The following is a 6,368-nucleotide window of genomic DNA, read 5'->3' as shown; positions in this document are numbered from 1 at the left end:
TCACTATGATTATAAGCCCTTTATGTGGCGTCGCTCAGACGCCCGACTGTGGCATGCTTGTTATTTTATTTATTTTTACAAGCCCTTTATGTGGTGTCGCTCAGACGCCCGACTGTGGCATGCGGTTATTTCATTTACTCATAAGCCTTTTATGCGGCGTCGCACAGACGCCCGACTGCGGCATGTTTGTTATTTCATTTTCTTATAAGCCCTTTATGTGGCGTCGCTCAGACGCCCGACTGTGGCATGCTTGTTATTTTATTTACTTTATAAGCCCCTTATGTGGTGTCGCTAAGACGCCCGACTGAGGCATGCTCACTTTTACTATCCTTGCGAGATGTCGCTTCAAACATCCGATCGGTGCATTTTATTTCTATTCTGTCATTGCATATTACGGTTGCATATAAATAACCTGCTTGCATGCATCAAGATTTTATTTATGACTGACGATGTGATCATAGAATATTTCAGTGTATGTTGATCAATTATATTATACCTGTGTTCTTAATGTTTGCGAGTACATTCAAAGTACTCACTGGCTTGTCCCTGGCTATTGTCTTGGCCAGATTGCTTGCTTGGAGAGGAGCATGGCAATGACAGCCTCGGGACCTAAGCAACGGTGATAGCAGCCTCGCGAAGATAGGAGTTAACCTGGTCAGCTGTTCCTGTGGGAAATGGAGTCCCATAGACCATGGTGAACCACAGACCGCTTCCGCCATCAACCTCTATAAACCATTTGATGTACTCATAGGCCACAATGGTCTTGTACTACACATTTTGTATTTTTGCTTGGAATTTTGTATCAAGTTGGTGCCTCATCAGCTAACAGTAATCCCGGGGCTGGTGAGCACAAAGACCACTTTCTGGAAATTAAAGCCCGGAAAGCCGGTCGCGACAGACTTGGTATCAGAGCCAGGCTGACCATTGGCTAATCCTATCTAGCCAGGTCGAAAAACCTAGGTAAACCAACCCACCAGACCATAACCAAAACCCAGCCAAGTTTCTCGTGCAAGATAGCCACACAGTGACCCAACACCTTTTGGCAGTCGGTGCCCAACCTATCAACCTAACCTGTCGCTCATGCGTCAGTGACCGAATCCTGAATAGTCTCTTCGCAAGCGTGCGAAGGAAGACTCCATCCCCTTTTCTATAAAAGGGCATGCTAGCCTCAACCCAACACTGCACAACCTCTACCCAAACCGAGCCACAATGCCTGGCCCTGTCGTGCACAATGAGACCACGGCAACCAACCTTGGAGGCTTTGTGACCATACTCGCAAACCTCACCCATCGTGCCTATGCGTTAGAAGAGCCCCCAGAATATGTTGTGTACCAAGGGCCCATGAGCGGTGAGAGCAGACAATTCTGGGCCACTGTACACATCTACGGTAGGGGTCTAGCGCCCGAGCGCCCTACAGGTTCACCGAAAGGACAACTTCCTTTGAGCCACAAGCCATTCAACTAGCTGCTCGAGAAGCTATAGTTCATCTCCGGCACTTGTCGCCCAGAGTTTACCGTTCGCTCGTTCCACTACTACCCCAGACGTGAAGGGTATGGTAGGCCACCCCAAGTTGCCAACGGAGATCACGAGACAGATCCTGCATTGTTGCATCTAGTGCGCTATGTAGGTGCACTAGAGGAACTGTTCGATCAAATCACCATTGATCTAATCGCAGCTCGTGGAGAGCTGGTTCGTCGAGCCCCGGCGAGAGAAGAGAACGAGCCCAACGCCGACAACCCAGTCGTGCTGTTTGGACACCCGATCGAGTCCCTGAGATCTGCCCCAGCCGTTGGCCAAGGTGCTTTGATGACCCCAGAAGTGCTTCGTCGCCTCTTGGGAGCACACTCCAACGGGGTTGTGGCCAACAATCCCCGAGATGGTCATCATCACTACCCCGAGCCTGCAGCCCCTCAACCCACTCCAACTAATCCCGACAGTGAGACCCGAAGAGAAGCCTCGACATCCACAAGGCACGCCCGCTTGGATATGAACGAGGTAGACTAATTTACTCGATTAGTACCGATCCTTAGTACGGCCACGCCTTGTATTTGTGTGTCGCCATGATTGAATGATGTTTGCTTGAGCGCCCCGATTTTTAATTATAACCATGCTTGAGTACGTCGGTGAACAGTTGCATTTTACTTCGAGCGTACCAAAAACTAACCCCGGCCACACAAAGTTTGTGCTATGAGTAAGCTTTTTGGTTCCAAATAACAGGGAAGATATTTCCAAAAAAAACAACCCTTATCAAATCTCGAGGACGAGATTTTTCTTAAGGGGGGTAGTGTTGTGACACCCCAAATTTTTGACCTTGTTTTATTAATTAAAATTTTTGCCAGGAAATTAAAACTTTTATTTTCTGGGCTCCCTTTTTATTTTTGAACCTTTTTCTCCCTTGTTATTATGGAGTTTTTCCCCAAAGTGAAAACTTTTCAAATATGTTTTTGGACTTGTTTAACCTCTCAAGAAAAACTTTTCTTTTATTAGTAGAACTAATTACACAATTAATTTGCTTGATCTTTATTTTCTTGAAAAATGGTTTTTCAAGGTTATATGGCCATATTTTAAATTGCAACCATTTGATAAACTCTTTCATAATTCCAACCAAAATTTGGAGATGTCATGTGATGTTTTTAAATCACTTTTATGCAAAAATATCTTTTATTCTTGTAATAATTTAAGCTCTACACCCAATTTTCTTCTCTGGTCCAGAGTGCAATTTTGCACTACAACTCATTTAAATATTTCTTTCTAGCCTCCACCAAAATTATGGGATGTTGGTAGTAGCATATGATTCAACATTATGCAAAAACCTAGTGTTTTTCTTTGAAAATTTTGAGTGAATCAACCTCTCTTTCATTCTGGTCCAACTTGAGGATTTGTACTGCTACCACAGTTTTAGTTGCTCCTTTTTCCATGATTCCTTTTTCTACTCTTAGTCCTCCCTACTAAACCCCAAAGTCCAGGAGCATGCACCCTTTGGATCATTTTTGGTTCATGAAATGATGCCATTATTTTCTGTCCAGAATTGTGGTTTTGCAAAACTTGCACTAACAAGTTTGTGCTTTTCACAAACTAACCTCACCACCCTCTTGTACATCCAAAGAGACTTCAATCTGGAGTTTTTGACCACTCCAAGACCTTCCTAGATGCCTCTGGCATTTTGTCAAACACCCTGTGGGCATGAACAGTTTTGGCATGATTGTAAGTTTGTGTTGTGAACTCTCCCACCTGTCCAAATCAAGTTGTCTAGTAGCCTACTAACGGTCTCTAACCTAGGCCTGGGAATTTGCATAAGCTATCTAGCAGTTCTGGTCGCCCTGGCATTTCGTCGAACGAGTGCCGCGCACGCCCGGAGCGCGAGCAGAGCACGCATTTTGCACATGCTCGTGCCCGAGCCAGCATGCCCCTGGATAAACTTCCCCGAGCTCGTCCTGATCCTCTCCCTCTCGCCGCGTCACGCCAAAGCCCCGACCGCCCCCTGGCGCCCTACAGCGCCGCCACCAGAGCCCTCTTGGCGGCACGCCCGCGGCCGCACCCGCTCCTGCCATGGTCGGCACCGCCCTGACCACCACAGCGCGCCAGCTCGCCTCCATGGACAGTGTAGCATTCGTCGGTAGCTCCTGGAGCCGACCAGCCACCGCCACGTCGCCCTGCAGCACAGAGAGGCGGTTCGCCGCCGTTCTTATCCCCGGCCGCCGCAAACTGACTTGGACGTGCTATAAAGGGAGGTCCTCGAACTCCCCCGAGCACGCAGGCAACCTCAGGCCACCCTAATAGCGCTCCCCTAGCTCGCATTCGACCCAGGGAGGCTTTCTTCCCTGTCTCCGGCAACTCCTGCCGCCGCCACTGCCCCGGCCGTTCCGGCGCCACCAGGACCTCCCCCGCTCCACTCTCTTCACCAGGAACTCCCTCTCCCTCTCATGAGTCCAAACCCCCACTCAATTTTGCTCGGGACTCGCCGCGGGCGAAAATTCACTTCGCCCCCGAAACCTTCTCCGCCGCGAAGCTCGCCGCCGGCAGCTCGCTCCGTCCCCACCGACCCAACGACTATCGGGAGGACCCCCCCAGTCTTGCGGATCCATCCCCGCCCTCCAGAGGCCGCGGGGAGCCGCCACTCGCCGGCGTTGGTCGCCGGAGCCTCGCCCCGCTCGGACAGAGGAGGGAGAAGGGGCGCGGCGACTGGTCAAACCTGACCAGTGGGCCCCCTGGACCCACTGTCAGTGACCCTGTACCTATGCACGTGGGATAAGTGAAGGCGTAATCCACCCCAGTACGTCTCCCCCGCTCCGAAAGCGTATTCCCCTCTAAAACGTTTTCTTTTCTGTTTTATTTTAAAAACAGATTTTGACCACAACTTTGACTGCCTATAACTTTTTAAATATAACTCCAAATGAATTGATTCTTTTTCCTACCTTCCTCAAATTTTGTCTAGTTTATTTTAAGATTTATTTCAAAAAATTCAAACAACTTTTTTTGTGCTGTTTTGGAATTGTGTGTTAATTCAAATATATTTTAAATAGGATTTTGGAGAGAGAGAAGAAAACTTTCAAAAGTTTTGGAGAGCACCTCACCCCTCCACAACTTGAAGGCAAGCATTCTGAACCCCGGAATAATATTTTTGGTGTGTTAGTTGACACGTTTATAACACCACCTTATTTCGGAGAACTTGTTATTTCATGTGATATGGTCATTTGCATGGATGCATATTAGTGATTTCCTTGCTGTTGGAAATGAATATACTTGTGATGGTAATCATCCTCATGTGCCTTGCATGCATGCCGGAAAGGAATCCGGGAAAGCCTCTGCCTTGGGTAGGAGTGAGCTTGTCGCCGGTCCCCGTCGGGACGGTTATGTCCGGTATGGCATAGTAAGGTATAATGGGTGGTGATTTCGTCGGTTGAAATGTATTTGATATACATGTCATGCAGGGAACTCATAAGCCTCCTGAGTCGGCCATAGATCGAGTCTTGTTCCGGTAACCCCCATACTTGTTTCGTACTGCCACTGGTCCCTACCGTAGGTGGGGTATGGTTCAGTAAGTTGTTAACCCTTGTCTTGGCACACACTGTACAGAGAGGCCATCGTGGAAGATACCGGTTGTAGCCGGTAGGCATGCCACCTGGTCCGGGGGCATGGGTGTATCCGGTTGGGACCGAGAGGGGGGCACCCCTTAGAGCGCGCGATAGAAATTTGATCCCATGCTACGCGAGGTTGTAGCCTCCCCACTTAGAGTTTTGCTTAACAGGTGTCATGGGTGATTCCAGACACGAGTAAAAGCTGGTGTGTGCAAGTCAGGTGTGTTTCAATTAAAAGACCGTAGACGGAATTAGTCCGATGGACTAAAGGAATCCGTTACTCGTGGGTAAAGAGTACACCCTCTGTAGAGATTAAACCTATTCGAATAGCCGTTTCCATGGTTAAGGACTACAGTCTGGGATGGGTCAAGTGTCGGTCTTAGTGTCGGTCTTCGAAGGAGAAACCACTAAACTCGAATATTGATGATGACATGTGATATATGATGGTTATGATTGTTATCATTATGGACTAACCGGTTGTATTGTTTGAAATAAGGAATATCCCTGGGACGGTACCACCTCCTGGATATTCACTATGATTATAAGCCCTTTATGTGGCGTCGCTCAGACGCCCGACTGTGGCATGCTTGTTATTTTATTTATTTTTACAAGCCCTTTATGTGGTGTCGCTCAGACGCCCGACTGTGGCTTGCGGTTATTTCATTTACTCATAAGCCCTTTATGCGGCGTCGCACAGACGCCCGACTGCGGCATGTTTGTTATTTCATTTTCTTATAAGCCCTTTATGTGGCGTCGCTCGGACGCCCGACTGTGGCATGCTTGTTATTTTATTTACTTTATAAGCCCCTTATGTGGTGTCGCTAAGACGCCCGACTGAGGCATGCTCACTTTTACTATCCTTTCGAGATGTCGCTTCAGACATCCGATCGGTGCATTTTATTTCTATTCTGTCATTGCATATTACGGTTGCATATAAATAACCTGCTTGCATGCATCAAGATTTTATTTATGACTGACGATGTGATCATAGAATATTTCAGTGTATGTTGATCAATTATATTATACCTGTGTTCTTAATGTTTGCGAGTACATTCAAAGTACTCACTGGCTTGTCCGTGGCTATTGTCTTGGCCAGATTGCTTGCTTGGAGAGGAGCGTGGCGATGACAGCCTCGGGACCTAAGCAACGGTGATAGCAGCCTCGCGAAGATAGGAGTTAACCTGGTCAGCTGTTCCTGTGGGAAATGGAGTCCCATAGACCATGGTGAACCACAGACCGCTTCCGCCATTAACCTCTATAAACCATTTGATGTACTCATAGGCCACAATG

Source organism: Triticum urartu, chromosome 7A, assembly GCF_056163025.1.
Source record: "Triticum urartu cultivar PI428250 chromosome 7A, HENAU_Tu73, whole genome shotgun sequence".
Taxonomy (NCBI): domain Eukaryota; kingdom Viridiplantae; phylum Streptophyta; class Magnoliopsida; order Poales; family Poaceae; genus Triticum; species Triticum urartu.
Note: the sequence above shows the minus strand (reverse complement) of the source record.